At 41.2% G+C, this 16,299-nt stretch overlaps 15 non-coding genes across 15 annotated transcripts; all 15 read right to left on the reverse strand.

Annotated features, from left to right (window-relative positions):
- Nucleotides 1-197: 197 nt before the first annotated feature.
- TRNAY-AUA (transfer RNA tyrosine (anticodon AUA)) lies at nt 198-283 on the reverse strand. Its single transcript is given in 2 exon segments — nt 198-233; nt 247-283. It is a non-coding gene; the product is annotated as a tRNA-Tyr (tRNA).
- Nucleotides 284-843: 560 nt separating this feature from the next.
- Nucleotides 844-929, reverse strand: TRNAY-GUA (transfer RNA tyrosine (anticodon GUA)). Its single transcript is given in 2 exon segments — nt 844-879; nt 893-929. It is a non-coding gene; the product is annotated as a tRNA-Tyr (tRNA).
- A 560-nt stretch (nt 930-1,489) lies between these two features.
- On the reverse strand, nt 1,490-1,575 carry TRNAY-AUA (transfer RNA tyrosine (anticodon AUA)). Its single transcript is given in 2 exon segments — nt 1,490-1,525; nt 1,539-1,575. It is a non-coding gene; the product is annotated as a tRNA-Tyr (tRNA).
- Nucleotides 1,576-3,381: 1,806 nt separating this feature from the next.
- Nucleotides 3,382-3,467, reverse strand: TRNAY-GUA (transfer RNA tyrosine (anticodon GUA)). The gene is given in 2 exon segments: nt 3,382-3,417; nt 3,431-3,467. It is a non-coding gene; the product is annotated as a tRNA-Tyr (tRNA).
- Nucleotides 3,468-4,027: 560 nt separating this feature from the next.
- On the reverse strand, nt 4,028-4,113 carry TRNAY-AUA (transfer RNA tyrosine (anticodon AUA)). Its single transcript is given in 2 exon segments — nt 4,028-4,063; nt 4,077-4,113. It is a non-coding gene; the product is annotated as a tRNA-Tyr (tRNA).
- Nucleotides 4,114-5,274: 1,161 nt separating this feature from the next.
- On the reverse strand, nt 5,275-5,360 carry TRNAY-AUA (transfer RNA tyrosine (anticodon AUA)). The gene is given in 2 exon segments: nt 5,275-5,310; nt 5,324-5,360. It is a non-coding gene; the product is annotated as a tRNA-Tyr (tRNA).
- Nucleotides 5,361-5,920: 560 nt separating this feature from the next.
- On the reverse strand, nt 5,921-6,006 carry TRNAY-AUA (transfer RNA tyrosine (anticodon AUA)). The gene is given in 2 exon segments: nt 5,921-5,956; nt 5,970-6,006. It is a non-coding gene; the product is annotated as a tRNA-Tyr (tRNA).
- A 1,575-nt stretch (nt 6,007-7,581) lies between these two features.
- TRNAY-GUA (transfer RNA tyrosine (anticodon GUA)) lies at nt 7,582-7,667 on the reverse strand. Its single transcript is given in 2 exon segments — nt 7,582-7,617; nt 7,631-7,667. It is a non-coding gene; the product is annotated as a tRNA-Tyr (tRNA).
- A 560-nt stretch (nt 7,668-8,227) lies between these two features.
- TRNAY-AUA (transfer RNA tyrosine (anticodon AUA)) lies at nt 8,228-8,313 on the reverse strand. The gene is given in 2 exon segments: nt 8,228-8,263; nt 8,277-8,313. It is a non-coding gene; the product is annotated as a tRNA-Tyr (tRNA).
- Nucleotides 8,314-9,519: 1,206 nt separating this feature from the next.
- TRNAY-GUA (transfer RNA tyrosine (anticodon GUA)) lies at nt 9,520-9,605 on the reverse strand. The gene is given in 2 exon segments: nt 9,520-9,555; nt 9,569-9,605. It is a non-coding gene; the product is annotated as a tRNA-Tyr (tRNA).
- A 1,161-nt stretch (nt 9,606-10,766) lies between these two features.
- TRNAY-AUA (transfer RNA tyrosine (anticodon AUA)) lies at nt 10,767-10,852 on the reverse strand. Its single transcript is given in 2 exon segments — nt 10,767-10,802; nt 10,816-10,852. It is a non-coding gene; the product is annotated as a tRNA-Tyr (tRNA).
- A 560-nt stretch (nt 10,853-11,412) lies between these two features.
- On the reverse strand, nt 11,413-11,498 carry TRNAY-AUA (transfer RNA tyrosine (anticodon AUA)). The gene is given in 2 exon segments: nt 11,413-11,448; nt 11,462-11,498. It is a non-coding gene; the product is annotated as a tRNA-Tyr (tRNA).
- Nucleotides 11,499-13,950: 2,452 nt separating this feature from the next.
- On the reverse strand, nt 13,951-14,036 carry TRNAY-AUA (transfer RNA tyrosine (anticodon AUA)). The gene is given in 2 exon segments: nt 13,951-13,986; nt 14,000-14,036. It is a non-coding gene; the product is annotated as a tRNA-Tyr (tRNA).
- Nucleotides 14,037-15,242: 1,206 nt separating this feature from the next.
- TRNAY-AUA (transfer RNA tyrosine (anticodon AUA)) lies at nt 15,243-15,328 on the reverse strand. Its single transcript is given in 2 exon segments — nt 15,243-15,278; nt 15,292-15,328. It is a non-coding gene; the product is annotated as a tRNA-Tyr (tRNA).
- A 560-nt stretch (nt 15,329-15,888) lies between these two features.
- Nucleotides 15,889-15,974, reverse strand: TRNAY-AUA (transfer RNA tyrosine (anticodon AUA)). Its single transcript is given in 2 exon segments — nt 15,889-15,924; nt 15,938-15,974. It is a non-coding gene; the product is annotated as a tRNA-Tyr (tRNA).
- Between the last annotated feature and the right edge of the window lie 325 nt (nt 15,975-16,299).

Raw genomic sequence — 16,299 nt, forward strand, 5'->3', positions numbered from 1 at the left:
AGAGATGGGGATCCAAAACACCTCACAGGAACCCAATGAAGATTTGTGTTGGACAGAAAAATAAGGTGGTCACAGCCTCAAAGCAAAAGGCATCTATTTTCAGTGATGAAATATAATATAATTATAAATTGTCTGTTATTTTACTTTCCAAGTATTTTACTTTCCAAGTATTCAATAAAATGTGCATTTGGCAAAAGTCCTTCGAGCCGGATTTGAACCAGCAACCTAAGGATGCCTGTTTTACCACTATAGTCCTCTGCTATACCAACTGAGCTATCAAAGGCTTGGCAAATCAGTCTCTAGCAAGCTCAATACGAGCTTCCACTTCAACCGTCGACATTCAAACATCTCTTGCAATTCGTGCAAAATACTACAAATTTGGCTTGTGAGGTTCCCGAATTGAGTAAAAGCACATCAGTTCACAATTAAAAAAATGACCCCCTCCGCAGTCTCCCGCATGTTACTGACCACCATACAAAGGAGGAAAAGTTGAAAGGCGGCGCCTCACAGGCCATCTCCTCAGAGTATTCATCAGTGTTCGGCCTTGACAATATTTTAATATCTTGGATGGTGTATAGTGTTCTCTCATTTCCCTTGAGAAATCAAGATTGTCAAGGGGATTCTGCTGTTTTGCCAGTTCATAGCAAGAGATGGGGATCCAAAACACCTGACAGGAAACCAATGAAGATTCGTGTTGGACAGAAAAATAACGTGGCCACAGCCTCAAAGCAAAAGGCATCTATTTTCAGTGATGAAATATAATATAATTATAAATTGTCTGTTATTTTACTTTCCAAGTATTTTACTTTCCAAGTATTCAATAAAATGTGCATTTGGCAAAAGTCCTTCGAGCCGGATTTGAACCAGCGACCTAAGGATGCCTGTTTTACCACTACAGTCCTCCGCTCTACCAACTGAGCTATCGAAGGCTTGGCAAATCAGTCTCTAGCAAGCTCAATACGAGCTTCCACTTCAACCGTCGACATTCAAACATCTCTTGCAATTCGTGCAAAATACTACAAATTTGGCTTGTGAGGTTCCCGAATTGAGTAAAAGCACATCAGTTCACAATTTAAAAAATGACCCCCTCCGCAGTCTCCCGCATGTTACTGACCACCATACAAAGGAGGAAAAGTTGAAAGGCGGCGCCTCACAGGCCATCTCCTCAGAGTATTCATCAGTGTTCGGCCTTGACAATATTTTAATATCTTGGATGGTGTATAGTGTTCTCCCATTTCCCTTGAGAAATCAAGATTGTCAAGGGGATTCTGCTGTTTTGTCAGTTCATAGCAAGAGATGGGGATCCAAAATACCTCACAGGAAAACAACGAAGATTGGTGTCGGACAGAAAAATAACGTGGCCACAGCCTCAAAGCAAAAGGCATCTATTTTCAGTGATGAAATATAATATAATTATAAATTGTCTGTTATTTTACTTTCCAAGTATTTTACTTTCCAAGTATTCAATAAAATGTGCATTTGGCAAAAGTCCTTCGAGCCGGATTTGAACCAGCGACCTAAGGATGCCTGTTTTACCACTATAGTCCTCCGCTCTACCAACTGAGCTATCGAAGGCTTGGCAAATCGTTCTCTAGCAAACTCAATACGAGCTTCCTCTTCAACCGTCGACTTGTAAACATCTCTTGCAATTCGTGCAAAATACTACAAATTTGGCTTGTGACGTTCCCGAATTGAGTAAAAGCACATCAGTTCACAATTTAAAAAATGACCCCCTCCGCAATCTCCCGCATGTTACTGACCACCATACAAAGGAGGAAAAGTTGAAAGGCGGCGCCTCACAGGCCATCTCCTCAGAGTATTCATCAGTGTTCGGCCTTGACAATATTTTAATATCTTGGATGGTGTATAGTGTTCTCCCATTTCCCTTGAGAAATCAAGATTGTCAAGGGGATTCTGCTGTTTTGTCAGTTCATAGCAAGAGATGGGGATCCAAAATACCTCACAGGAAAACAACGAAGATTGGTGTCGGACAGAAAAATAATGTGGCCACAGCCTCAAAGCAAAAGGCATCTATTTTCAGTGATGAAATATAATATAATTATAAATTGTCTGTTATTTTACTTTCCAAGTATTTTACTTTCCAAGTATTCAATAAAATGTGCATTTGGCAAAAGTCCTTTGAGCCGGATTTGAATCAGCGACGAGCTATCGAAGGCTTGGCAAATCATTCTCTAGCAAACTCAATACGAGCTTCCACTTCAACCGTCCACTTGTAAACATCTCTTGCAATTCGTGCAAAATACTACAAATTTGGCTTGTGAGGTTCCCGAATTGAGTAAAAGCACATCAGTTCCCAATTAAAAAAATGACCCCCTCCGCAGTCTCCCGCATGTTAATGACCACTATACTAAGGGGGAAAAGTTGAAAGGCGGCGCCTCACAGGCCATCTCCTCAGAGTATTCAGCCGTGTTGGGCCTTGACAATATTTTAATATCTTGGATGGTGTATAGTGGTCTCTCATTTCCCTTGAGAAATCAAGATTGTCAAGGGGATTCTGCTGTTTTGCCAGTTCATAGCAAGAGATGGGGATCCAAAACACCTGACAGGAAACCAATGAAGATTCATGTTGGACAGAAAAATAACGTGGCCACAGCCTCAAAGCAAAAGGCATCTATTTTCAGTGATGAAATATAATATAATTATAAATTGTCTGTTATTTTACTTTCCAAGTATTTTACTTTCCAAGTATTCAATAAAATGTGCATTTGGCAAGAGTCCTTCGAGCCGGATTTGAACCAGCGACCTAAGGATGCCTGTTTTACCACTACAGTCCTCCCCTCTACCAACTGAGCTATCGAAGGCTTGGCATATTAACTCTAGCAAACGCAATACGAGCTTCCACTTCAACCGTCGACTTGTAAACATCTCTTGCAATTCGTGCAAAATACTATAAATTTGGCTTGTGAGGTTCCCGAATTGAGTAAAAGCACATCAGTTCCCAATTAAAAAAATGACCCCCTCCGCAGTCTCCCGCATGTTACTGACCACCATACTAAGGGGGAAAAGTTGAAAGGCGGCACCTCACAGGCCATCTCCTCAGAGTATTCAGCAGCGTTGGGCCTTGACAATATTTTAATATCTTGGATGGTGTATAGTGTTCTCTCATTTCCCTTGAGAAATCAAGATTGTCAAGGGGATTCTGCTGTTTTGCCAGTTCATAGCAAGAGATGGGGATCCAAAACACCTCACAGGAAACCAATGAAGATTCGTGTTGGACAGAAAAATAACGTGGTCACAGCCTCAAAGCAAAAGGCATCTATTTTCAGTGATGAAATATAATATAATTATAAATTGTCTGTTATTTTACTTTCCAAGTATTTTACTTTCCAAGTATTCAATAAAATGTGCATTTGGCAAAAGTCCTTCGAGCCGGATTTGAACCAGCGACCTAAGGATGCCTGTTTTACCACTACAGTCCTCCGCTCTACCAACTGAGCTATCGAAGGCTTGGCAAATCAGTCTCTAGCAAGCTCAATACGAGCTTCCACTTCAACCGTCGACATTCAAACATCTCTTGCAATTCGTGCAAAATACTACAAATTTGGCTTGTGAGGTTCCCGAATTGAGTAAAAGCACATCAGTTCACAATTTAAAAAATGACCCCCTCCGCAGTCTCCCGCATGTTACTGACCACCATACAAAGGAGGAAAAGTTGAAAGGCGGCGCCTCACAGGCCATCTCCTCAGAGTATTCATCAGTGTTCGGCCTTGACAATATTTTAATATCTTGGATGGTGTATAGTGTTCTCCCATTTCCCTTGAGAAATCAAGATTGTCAAGGGGATTCTGCTGTTTTGTCAGTTCATAGCAAGAGATGGGGATCCAAAATACCTCACAGGAAAACAACGAAGATTGGTGTCGGACAGAAAAATAACGTGGCCACAGCCTCAAAGCAAAAGGCATCTATTTTCAGTGATGAAATATAATATAATTATAAATTGTCTGTTATTTTACTTTCCAAGTATTTTACTTTCCAAGTATTCAATAAAATGTGCATTTGGCAAAAGTCCTTCTAGCTGGATTTGAACCAGCGACCTAAGGATGCCTGTTTTACCACTATAGTCCTCCGCTCTACCAACTGAGCTATCGAAGGCTTGGCAAATCGTTTTCTAGCAAACTCAATACGAGCTTCCACTTCAACCGTCGACTTGTAAACATCTCTTGCAATTCGTGCAAAATACTACAAATTTGGCTTGTGACGTTCCCGAATTGAGTAAAAGCACATCAGTTCACAATTTAAAAAATGACCCCCTCCGCAGTCTCCCGCATGTTACTGACCACCATACAAAGGAGGAAAAGTTGAAAGGCGGCGCCTCACAGGCCATCTCCTCAGAGTATTCATCAGTGTTCGGCCTTGACAATATTTTAATATCTTGGATGGTGTATAGTGTTCTCCCATTTCCCTTGAGAAATCAAGATTGTCAAGGGGATTCTGCTGTTTTGTCAGTTCATAGCAAGAGATGGGGATCAAAAATACCTCACAGGAAAACAACGAAGATTGGTGTCGGACAGAAAAATAATGTGGCCACAGCCTCAAAGCAAAAGGCATCTATTTTCAGTGATGAAATATAATATAATTATAAATTGTCTGTTATTTTACTTTCCAAGTATTTTACTTTCCAAGTATTCAATAAAATGTGCATTTGGCAAAAGTCCTTTGAGCCGGATTTGAATCAGCGACGAGCTATCGAAGGCTTGGCAAATCATTCTCTAGCAAACTCAATACGAGCTTCCACTTCAACCGTCCACTTGTAAACATCTCTTGCAATTCGTGCAAAATACTACAAATTTGGCTTGTGAGGTTCCCGAATTGAGTAAAAGCACATCAGTTCCCAATTAAAAAAATGACCCCCTCCGCAGTCTCCCGCATGTTAATGACCACTATACTAAGGGGGAAAAGTTGAAAGGCGGCGCCTCACAGGCCATCTCCTCAGAGTATTCAGCCGTGTTGGGCCTTGACAATATTTTAATATCTTGGATGGTGTATAGTGTTCTCTCATTTCCCTTGAGAAATCAAGATTGTCAAGGGGATTCTGCTGTTTTGCCAGTTCATAGCAAGAGATGGGGATCCAAAACACCTGACAGGAAACCAATGAAGATTCGTGTTGGACAGAAAAATAACGTGGCCACAGCCTCAAAGCAAAAGGCATCTATTTTCAGTGATGAAATATAATATAATTATAAATTGTCTGTTATTTTACTTTCCAAGTATTTTACTTTCCAAGTATTCAATAAAATGTGCATTTGGCAAGAGTCCTTCAAGCCGGATTTGAACCAGCGACCTAAGGATGCCTGTTTTACCACTATAGTCCTCCGCTCTACCAACTGAGCTATCAAAGGCTTGGCAAATCGGTCTCTAGCAAGCTCAATACGAGCTTCCACTTCAACCGTCGACTTGTAAACATCTCTTGCAATTCGTGCAAAATACTACAAATTTGGCTTGTGAGGTTCCCGAATTGAGTAAAAGCACATCAGTTCCCAATTAAAAAAATGACCCCCTCCGCAGTCTCCCGCATGTTACTGACCACCATACTAAGGGGGAAAAGTTGAAAGGCGGCACCTCACAGGCCATCTCCTCAGAGTATTCAGCAGCGTTGGGCCTTGACAATATTTTAATATCTTGGATGGTGTATAGTGTTCTCTCATTTCCCTTGAGAAATCAAGATTGTCAAGGGGATTCTGCTGTTTTGCCAGTTCATAGCAAGAGATGGGGATCCAAAACACCTCACAGGAAACCAATGAAGATTTGTGTTGGACAGAAAAATAAGGTGGTCACAGCCTCAAAGCAAAAGGCATCTATTTTCAGTGATGAAATATAATATAATTATAAATTGTCTGTTATTTTACTTTCCAAGTATTTTACTTTCCAAGTATTCAATAAAATGTGCATTTGGCAAAAGTCCTTCGAGCCGGATTTGAACCAGCGACCTAAGGATGCCTGTTTTACCACTATAGTCCTCCTCTCTACCAACTGAGCTATCAAAGGCTTGGCAAATCAGTCTCTAGCAAGCTCAATTTCCCTTGAGAAATCAAGATTGTCAAGGGGATTCTGCTGTTTTGTCAGTTCATAGCAAGAGATGGGGATCCAAAATACCTCACAGGAAACCAACGAAGATTGGTGTCGGACAGAAAAATAACGTGGCCACAGCCTCAAAGCAAAAGGCATCTATTTTCAGTGATGAAATATAATATAATTATAAATTGTCTGTTATTTTACTTTCCAAGTATTTTACTTTCCAAGTATTCAATAAAATGTGCATTTGGCAAAAGTCCCTCGAGCCGGATTTGAACCAGCCACCTAAGGATACCTGTTTTACCATTACAGTCCTCTGCTCTACCAACTGAGCTATCGAAGGCTTGGCAAATCGTTCTCTAGCAAACTCAATACGAGCTTCCACTTCAACCGTCGACTTGTAAACATCTCTTGCAATTCGTGCAAAATACTACAAATTTGGCTTGTGAGGTTCCCGAATTGAGTAAAAGCACATCAGTTCCCAATTAAAAAAATGACCCCCTCCGCAGTCGCCCGCATGTTACTGACCACCATACTAAGGGGGAAAAGTTGAAAGGCGGCACCTCACAGGCCATCTCCTCAGAGTATTCAGCTGCGTTGGGCCTTGACAATATTTTAATATCTTGGATGGTGTATAGTGTTCTCTCATTTCTCTTGAGAAATCAAGATTGTCAAGGGGATTCTGCTGTTTTGCCAGTTCATAGCAAGAGATGGGGATCCAAAACACCTCACAGGAAACCAATGAAGATTCGTGTTGGACAGAAAAATAACGTGGTCACAGCCTCAAAGCAAAAGGCATCTATTTTCAGTGATGAAATATAATATAATTATAAATTGTCTGTTATTTTACTTTCCAAGTATTTTACTTTCCAAGTATTCAATAAAATGTGCATTTGGCAAAAGTCCTTCGAACCGGATTTGAACCAGTGACCTAAGGACGCCTGTTTTACCACTACAGTCCTCCGCTCTACCAACTGAGCACTCGAAGGCTTGGCAAAACAACTCTAGCAAACTCAATACGAGCTTCCACTTCAACCGTTGACTTGTAAACATCTCTTGCAATTCGTGCAAAATACTACAAATTTGGCTTGTGAGGTTCCCGAATTGAGTAAAAGCACATCAGTTCCCAATTAAAAAAATGACCCCCTCCGCAGTCGCCCGCATGTTACTGACCACCATACTCAGGGGGAAAAGTTGAAAGGCGGCACCTCACAGGCCATCTCCTCAGAGTATTCAGCCGCGTTGGGCCTTGACAATATTTTAATATCTTGGATGGTGTATAGTGTTCTCTCATTTCTCTTGAGAAATCAAGATTGTCAAGGGGATTCTGCTGTTTTGCCAGTTCATAGCAAGAGATGGGGATCCAAAACACCTCACAGGAAACCAATGAAGATTCGTGTTGGACAGAAAAATAACGTGGTCACAGCCTCAAAGCAAAAGGCATCTATTTTCAGTGATGAAATATAATATAATTATAAATTGTCTGTTATTTTACTTTCCAAGTATTTTACTTTCCAAGTATTCAATAAAATGTGCATTTGGCAAAAGTCCTTCGAGCCGGATTTGAACCAGCGACCTAAGGATGCCTGTTTTACCACTACAGTCCTCCGCTCTACCAACTGAGCTATCGAAGGCTTGGCAAATCAGTCTCTAGCAAGCTCAATACGAGCTTCCACTTCAACCGTCGACATCCAAACATCTCTTGCAATTCGTGCAAAATACTACAAATTTGGCTTGTGAGGTTCCCGAATTGAGTAAAAGCACATCAGTTCACAATTTAAAAAATGACCCCCTCCGCAGTCTCCCGCATGTTACTGACCACCATACAAAGGAGGAAAAGTTGAAAGGCGGCGCCTCACAGGCCATCTCCTCAGAGTATTCATCAGTGTTCGGCCTTGACAATATTTTAATATCTTGGATGGTGTATAGTGTTCTCCCATTTCCCTTGAGAAATCAAGATTGTCAAGGGGATTCTGCTGTTTTGTCAGTTCATAGCAAGAGATGGGGATCCAAAATACCTCACAGGAAAACAACGAAGATTGGTGTCGGACAGAAAAATAACGTGGCCACAGCCTCAAAGCAAAAGGCATCTATTTTCAGTGATGAAATATAATATAATTATAAATTGTCTGTTATTTTACTTTCCAAGTATTTTACTTTCCAAGTATTCAATAAAATGTTCATTTGGCAAAAGTCCTTCGAGCCGGATTTGAACCAGCGACCTAAGGATGCCTGTTTTACCACTATAGTCCGCCGCTCTACCAACTGAGCTATCGAAGGCTTGGCAAATCGTTTTCTAGCAAACTCAATACGAGCTTCCACTTCAACCGTCGACTTGTAAACATCTCTTGCAATTCATGCAAAATACTACAAATTTGGCTTGTGACGTTCCCGAATTGAGTAAAAGCACATCAGTTCACAATTTAAAAAATGACCCCCTCCGCAGTCTCCCGCATGTTACTGACCACCATACAAAGGAGGAAAAGTTGAAAGGCGGCGCCTCACAGGCCATCTCCTCAGAGTATTCATCAGTGTTCGGCCTTGACAATATTTTAATATCTTGGATGGTGTATAGTGTTCTCCCATTTCCCTTGAGAAATCAAGATTGTCAAGGGGATTCTGCTGTTTTGTCAGTTCATAGCAAGAGATGGGGATCCAAAATACCTCACAGGAAAACAACGAAGATTGGTGTCGGACAGAAAAATAACGTGGCCACAGCCTCAAAGCAAAAGGCATCTATTTTCAGTGATGAAATATAATATAATTATAAATTGTCTGTTATTTTACTTTCCAAGTATTTTACTTTCCAAGTATTCAATAAAATGTGCATTTGGCAAAAGTCCCTTGAGCCGGATTTGAACCAGCCACCTAAGGATACCTGTTTTACCATTACAGTCCTCTGCTCTACCAACTGAGCTATCGAAGGCTTGGCAAATCGTTCTCTAGCAAACTCAATACGAGCTTCCACTTCAACCGTCGACTTGTAAACATCTCTTGCAATTCGTGCAAAATACTACAAATTTGGCTTGTGAGGTTCCCGAATTGAGTAAAAGCACATCAGTTCCCAATTAAAAAAATGTCCCCCTCCGCAGTCGCCCGCATGTTACTGACCACCATACTAAGGGGGAAAAGTTGAAAGGCGGCACCTCACAGGCCATCTCCTCAGAGTATTCAGCCGCGTTGGGCCTTGACATTATTTAAATATCTTGGATGGTGTATAGTGTTCTCTCATTTCTCTTGAGAAATCAAGATTGTCAAGGGGATTCTGCTGTTTTGCCAGTTCATAGCAAGAGATGGGGATCCAAAACACCTCACAGGAAACCAATGAAGATTCGTGTTGGACAGAAAAATAACGTGGTCACAGCCTCAAAGCAAAAGGCATCTATTTTCAGTGATGAAATATAATATAATTATAAATTGTCTGTTATTTTACTTTCCAAGTATTTTACTTTCCAAGTATTCAATAAAATGTGCATTTGGCAAAAGTCCTTCGAGCCGGATTTGAACCAGCGACCTAAGGATGCCTGTTTTACCACTACAGTCCTCCGCTCTACCAACTGAGCTATCGAAGGCTTGGCAAATCAGTCTCTAGCAAGCTCAATACGAGCTTCCACTTCAACCGTCGACATTCAAACATCTCTTGCAATTCGTGCAAGATACTACAAATTTGGCTTGTGAGGTTCCCGAATTGAGTAAAAGCACATCAGTTCACAATTTAAAAAATGACCCCCTCCGCAGTCTCCCGCATGTTACTGACCACCATACAAAGGAGGAAAAGTTGAAAGGCGGCGCCTCACAGGCCATCTCCTCAGAGTATTCATCAGTGTTCGGCCTTGACAATATTTTAATATCTTGGATGGTGTATAGTGTTCTCCCATTTCCCTTGAGAAATCAAGATTGTCAAGGGGATTCTGCTGTTTTGTCAGTTCATAGCAAGAGATGGGGATCAAAAATACCTCACAGGAAAACAACGAAGATTGGTGTCGGACAGAAAAATAATGTGGCCACAGCCTCAAAGCAAAAGGCATCTATTTTCAGTGATGAAATATAATATAATTATAAATTGTCTGTTATTTTACTTTCCAAGTATTTTACTTTCCAAGTATTCAAAAAAATGTGCATTTGGCAAAAGTCCTTTGAGCCGGATTTGAATCAGCGACGAGCTATCGAAGGCTTGGCAAATCATTCTCTAGCAAACTCAATACGGGCTTCCACTTCAACCGTCCACTTGTAAACATCTCTTGCAATTCGTGCAAAATACTACAAATTTGGCTTGTGAGGTTCCCGAATTGAGTAAAAGCACATCAGTTCCCAATTAAAAAAATGACCCCCTCCGCAGTCTCCCGCATGTTAATGACCACTATACTAAGGGGGAAAAGTTGAAAGGCGGCGCCTCACAGGCCATCTCCTCAGAGTATTCAGCCGTGTTGGGCCTTGACAATATTTTAATATCTTGGATGGTGTATAGTGTTCTCTCATTTCCCTTGAGAAATCAAGATTGTCAAGGGGATTCTGCTGTTTTGCCAGTTCATAGCAAGAGATGGGGATCCAAAACACCTGACAGGAAACCAATGAAGATTCGTGTTGGACAGAAAAATAACGTGGCCACAGCCTCAAAGCAAAAGGCATCTATTTTCAGTGATGCAATATAATATAATTATAAATTGTCTGTTATTTTACTTTCCAAGTATTTTACTTTCCAAGTATTCAATAAAATGTGCATTTGGCAAAAGTCCTTCGAGCCGGATTTGAACCAGCGACCTAAGGATGCCTGTTTTACCACTATAGTCCTCCGCTCTACCAACTGAGCTATCAAAGGCTTGGCAAATCGGTCTCTTGCAAGCTCAATACGAGCTTCCACTTCAACCGTCGACATTCAAACATCTCTTGCAATTCGTGCAAAATACTACAAATTTGGCTTGTGAGGTTCCCGAATTGAGTAAAAGCACATCAGTTCACAATTAAAAAAATGACCCCCTCCGCAGTCTCCCGCATGTTACTGACCACCATACAAAGGAGGAAAAGTTGAAAGGCGGCGCCTCACAGGCCATCTCCTCAGAGTATTCATCAGTGTTCGGCCTTGACAATATTTTAATATCTTGGATGGTGTATAGTGTTCTCCCATTTCCCTTGAGAAATCAAGATTGTCAAGGGGATTCTGCTGTTTTGTCAGTTCATAGCAAGAGATGGGGATCCAAAATACCTCACAGGAAAACAACGAAGATTGGTGTCGGACAGAAAAATAACGTGGCCACAGCCTCAAAGCAAAAGGCATCTATTTTCAGTGATGAAATATAATATAATTATAAATTGTCTGTTATTTTACTTTCCAAGTATTTTACTTTCCAAGTATTCAATAAAATGTGCATTTGGCAAAAGTCCTTCGAGCCGGATTTGAACCAGCGACCTAAGGATGCCTGTTTTACCACTATAGTCCTCCCCTCTACCAACTGAGCTATCGAAGGCTTGGCAAATCGTTCTCTAGCAAACTCAATACGAGCTTCCACTTCAACCGTCGACTTGTAAACATCTCTTGCAATTCGTGCAAAATACTACAAATTTGGCTTGTGAGGTTCCCGAATTGAGTAAAAGCACATCAGTTCCCAATTAAAAAAATGACCCCCTCCGCAGTCTCCCGCATGTAAATGACCACCATACTAAGGGGGAAAAGTTGAAAGGCGGCGCCTCACAGGCCATCTCCTCAGAGTATTCAGCCGTGTTGGGCCTTGACAATATTTTAATATCTTGGATGGTGTATAGTGTTCTCCCATTTCCCTTGAGAAATCAAGATTGTCAAGGGGATTCTGCTGTTTTGTCAGTTCATAGCAAGAGATGGGGATCCAAAATACCTCACAGGAAAACAACGAAGATTGGTGTCGGACAGAAAAATAATGTGGCCACAGCCTCAAAGCAAAAGGCATCTATTTTCAGTGATGAAATATAATATAATTATAAATTGTCTGTTATTTTACTTTCCAAGTATTTTACTTTCCAAGTATTCAATAAAATGTGCATTTGGCAAAAGTCCTTTGAGCCGGATTTGAATCAGCGACGAGCTATCGAAGGCTTGGCAAATCATTCTCTAGCAAACTCAATACGAGGTTCCACTTCAACCTTCCACTTGTAAACATCTCTTGCAATTCGTGCAAAATACTACAAATTTGGCTTGTGAGGTTCCCGAATTGAGTAAGAGCACATCAGTTCCCAATTAAAAAAATGACCCCCTCCGCAGTCTCCCGCATGTTAATGACCACTATACTAAGGGGGAAAAGTTGAAAGGCGGCGCCTCACAGGCCATCTCCTCAGAGTATTCAGCCGTGTTGGGCCTTGACAATATTTTAATATCTTGGATGGTGTATAGTGTTCTCTCATTTCCCTTGAGAAATCAAGATTGTCAAGGGGATTCTGCTGTTTTGCCAGTTCATAGCAAGAGATGGGGATCCAAAACACCTGACAGGAAACCAATGAAGATTCGTGTTGGACAGAAAAATAACGTGGCCACAGCCTCAAAGCAAAAGGCATCTATTTTCAGTGATGAAATATAATATAATTATAAATTGTCTGTTATTTTACTTTCCAAGTATTTTACTTTCCAAGTATTCAATAAAATGTGCATTTGGCAAGAGTCCTTCGAGCCGGATTTGAACCAGCGACCTAAGGATGCCTGTTTTACCACTACAGTCCTCCCCTCTACCAACTGAGCTATCGAAGGCTTGGCATATCAACTCTAGCAAACGCAATACGAGCTTCCACTTCAACCGTCGACTTGTAAACATCTCTTGCAATTCGTGCAAAATACTACAAATTTGGCTTGTGAGGTTCCCGAATTGAGTAAAAGCACATCAGTTCCCAATTAAAAAAATGACCCCCTCCGCAGTCTCCCGCATGTTACTGACCACCATACTAAGGGGGAAAAGTTGAAAGGCGGCACCTCACAGGCCATCTCCTCAGAGTATTCAGCCGCGTTGGGCCTTGACAATATTTTAATATCTTGGATGGTGTATAGTGTTCTCTCATTTCCCTTGAGAAATCAAGATTGTCAAGGGGATTCTGCTGTTTTGCCAGTTCATAGCAAGAGATGGGGATCCAAAACACCTCACAGGAAACCAATGAAGATTTGTGTTGGACAGAAAAATAAGGTGGTCACAGCCTCAAAGCAAAAGGCATCTATTTTCAGTGATGAAATATAATATAATTATAAATTGTCTGTTATTTTACTTTCCAAGTATTTTACTTTCCAAGTATTCAATAAAATTTGCATTTGGCAAAAGTCCTTCGAGCCGGATTTGAACCAGCGACCTAAGGATGCCTGTTTTACCACTACAGTCCTCCGCTCTACCAACTGAGCTTTCGAAGGCTTGGCAAATCAATCTCTAGCAAACTCAATTCAAGCTTCCACTTCAACCGTCGACTTGTAAACATCTCTTGCAATTCGTGCAAAATACTACAAATTTGGCTTGTGAGGTTCCCGAATTGAGTAAAAGCACATCAGTTCCCAATTAAAAAAATGACCCCCTCCGCAGTCTCCCGCATGTTAATGACCACCATACTAAGGGGGAAAAGTTGAAAGGCGGCGCCTCACAGGCCATCTCCTCAGAGTATTCAGCCGTGTTGGGCCTTGACAATATTTTAATATCTTGGATGGTGTATAGTGTTCTCTCATTTCCCTTGAGAAATCAAGATTGTCAAGGGGATTCTGCTGTTTTGCCAGTTCATAGCAAGAGATGGGGATCCAAAACACCTGACAGGAAACCAATGAAGATTCGTGTTGGACAGAAAAATAACGTGGCCACAGCCTCAAAGCAAAAGGCATCTATTTTCAGTGATGAAATATAATATAATTATAAATTGTCTGTTATTTTACTTTCCAAGTATTTTACTTTCCAAGTATTCAATAAAATGTGCATTTGGCAAGAGTCCTTCGAGCCGCATTTGAACCAGCGACCTAAGGATGCCTGTTTTACCACTATTGTCCTCCGCTCTACCAACTGAGCTATCGAAGGCTTGGCAAATCGTTCTCTAGCAAACTCAATACGAGCTTCCACTTCAACCGTCGACTTGTAAACATCTCTTGCAATTCGTGCAAAATACTACAAATTTGGCTTGTGAGGTTCCCGAATTGAGTAAAAGCACATCAGTTCCCAATTAAAAAAATGACCCCCTCCGCAGTCGCCCGCATGTTACTGACCACCATACTCAGGGGGAAAAGTTGAAAGGCGGCACCTCACAGGCCATCTCCTCAGAGTATTCAGCCGCGTTGGGCCTTGACAATATTTTAATATCCTGGATGGTGTATAGTGTTCTCTCATTTCTCTTGAGAAATCAAGATTGTCAAGGGGATTCTGCTGTTTTGCCAGTTCATAGCAAGAGATGGGGATCCAAAACACCTCACAGGAAACCAATGAAGATTCGTGTTGGACAGAAAAATAAGGTGGTCACAGCCTCAAAGCAAAAGGCATCTATTTTCAGTGATGAAATATAATATAATTATAAATTGTCTGTTATTTTACTTTCCAAGTATTTTACTTTCCAAGTATTCAATAAAATGTGCATTTGGCAAAAGTCCTTCCAGCCGGATTTGAACCAGCCACCTAAGGATGCCTGTTTTACCACTACAGTCCTCCGCTCTACCAACTGAGCTATCGAAGGCTTGGCTAATCAGTCTCTAGCAAGCTCAATACGAGCTTCCACTTCAACCGTCGACATTCAAACATCTCTTGCAATTCGTGCAAAATACTACAAATTTGGCTTGTGAGGTTCCCGAATTGAGTAAAAGCACATCAGTTCACAATTTAAAAAATGACCCCCTCCGCAGTCTCCCGCATGTTACTGACCACCATACAAAGGAGGAAAAGTTGAAAGGCGGCGCCTCACAGGCCATCTCCTCAGAGTATTCATCAGTGTTCGGCCTTGACAATATTTTAATATCTTGGATGGTGTATAGTGTTCTCCCATTTCCCTTGAGAAATCAAGATTGTCAAGGGGATTCTGCTGTTTTGTCAGTTCATAGCAAGAGATGGGGATCCAAAATACCTCACAGGAAAACAACGAAGATTGGTGTCGGACAGAAAAATAACGTGGCCACAGCCTCAAAGCAAAAGGCATCTATTTTCAGTGATGAAATATAATATAATTATAAATTGTCTGTTATTTTACTTTCCAAGTATTTTACTTTCCAAGTATTCAATAAAATGTGCATTTGGCAAAAGTCCTTCGAGCCGGATTTGAACCAGCGACCTAAGGATGCCTGTTTTACCACTATAGTCCTCCGCTCTACCAACTGAGCTATCGAAGGCTTGGCAAATCGTTCTCTAGCAAACTCAATACGAGCTTCCACTTCAACCGTCGACTTGTAAACATCTCTTGCAATTCGTGCAAAATACTACAAATTTGGCTTGTGACGTTCCCGAATTGAGTAAAAGCACATCAGTTCACAATTTAAAAAATGACCCCCTCCGCAGTCTCCCGCATGTTACTGACCACCATACAAAGGAGGAAAAGTTGAAAGGCGGCGCCTCACAGGCCATCTCCTCAGAGTATTCATCAGTGTTCGGCCTTGACAATATTTTAATATCTTGGATGGTGTATAGTGTTCTCCCATTTCCCTTGAGAAATCAAGATTGTCAAGGGGATTCTGCTGTTTTGTCAGTTCATAGCAAGAGATGGGGATCCAAAATACCTCACAGGAAAACAACGAAGATTGGTGTCGGACAGAAAAATAACGTGGCCACAGCCTCAAAGCAAAAGGCATCTATTTTCAGTGATGAAATATAATATAATTATAAATTGTCTGTTATTTTACTTTCCAAGTATTTTACTTTCCAAGTATTCAATAAAATGTGCATTTGGCAAAAGTCCTTCGAGCCGGATTTGAACCAGCGACCTAAGGATGCCTGTTTTACCACTATAGTCCTCCGCTCTACCAACTGAGCTATCGAAGGCTTGGCAAATCGTTCTCTAGCAAACTCAATACGAGCTTCCACTTCAACCGTCGACTTGTAAACATCTCTTGCAATTCGTGCAAAATACTACAAATTTGGCTTGTGACGTTCCCGAATTGAGTAAAAGCACATCAGTTCACAATTTAAAAAATGACCCCCTCCGCAGTCTCCCGCATGTTACTGACCACCATACAAAGGAGGAAAAGTTGAAAGGCGGCGCCTCACAGGCCATCTCCTCAGAGTATTCATCAGTGTTCGGCCTTGACAATATTTTAATATCTTGGATGGTGTATAGTGTTCTCCCATTTCCCTTGAGAAATCAAGA

The sequence above is a fragment of the Ambystoma mexicanum genome, chromosome 1p (assembly GCF_040938575.1).
Source record: "Ambystoma mexicanum isolate Mex_15411 chromosome 1p, UKY_AmexF1_1, whole genome shotgun sequence".
NCBI classification, from domain to species: domain Eukaryota; kingdom Metazoa; phylum Chordata; class Amphibia; order Caudata; family Ambystomatidae; genus Ambystoma; species Ambystoma mexicanum.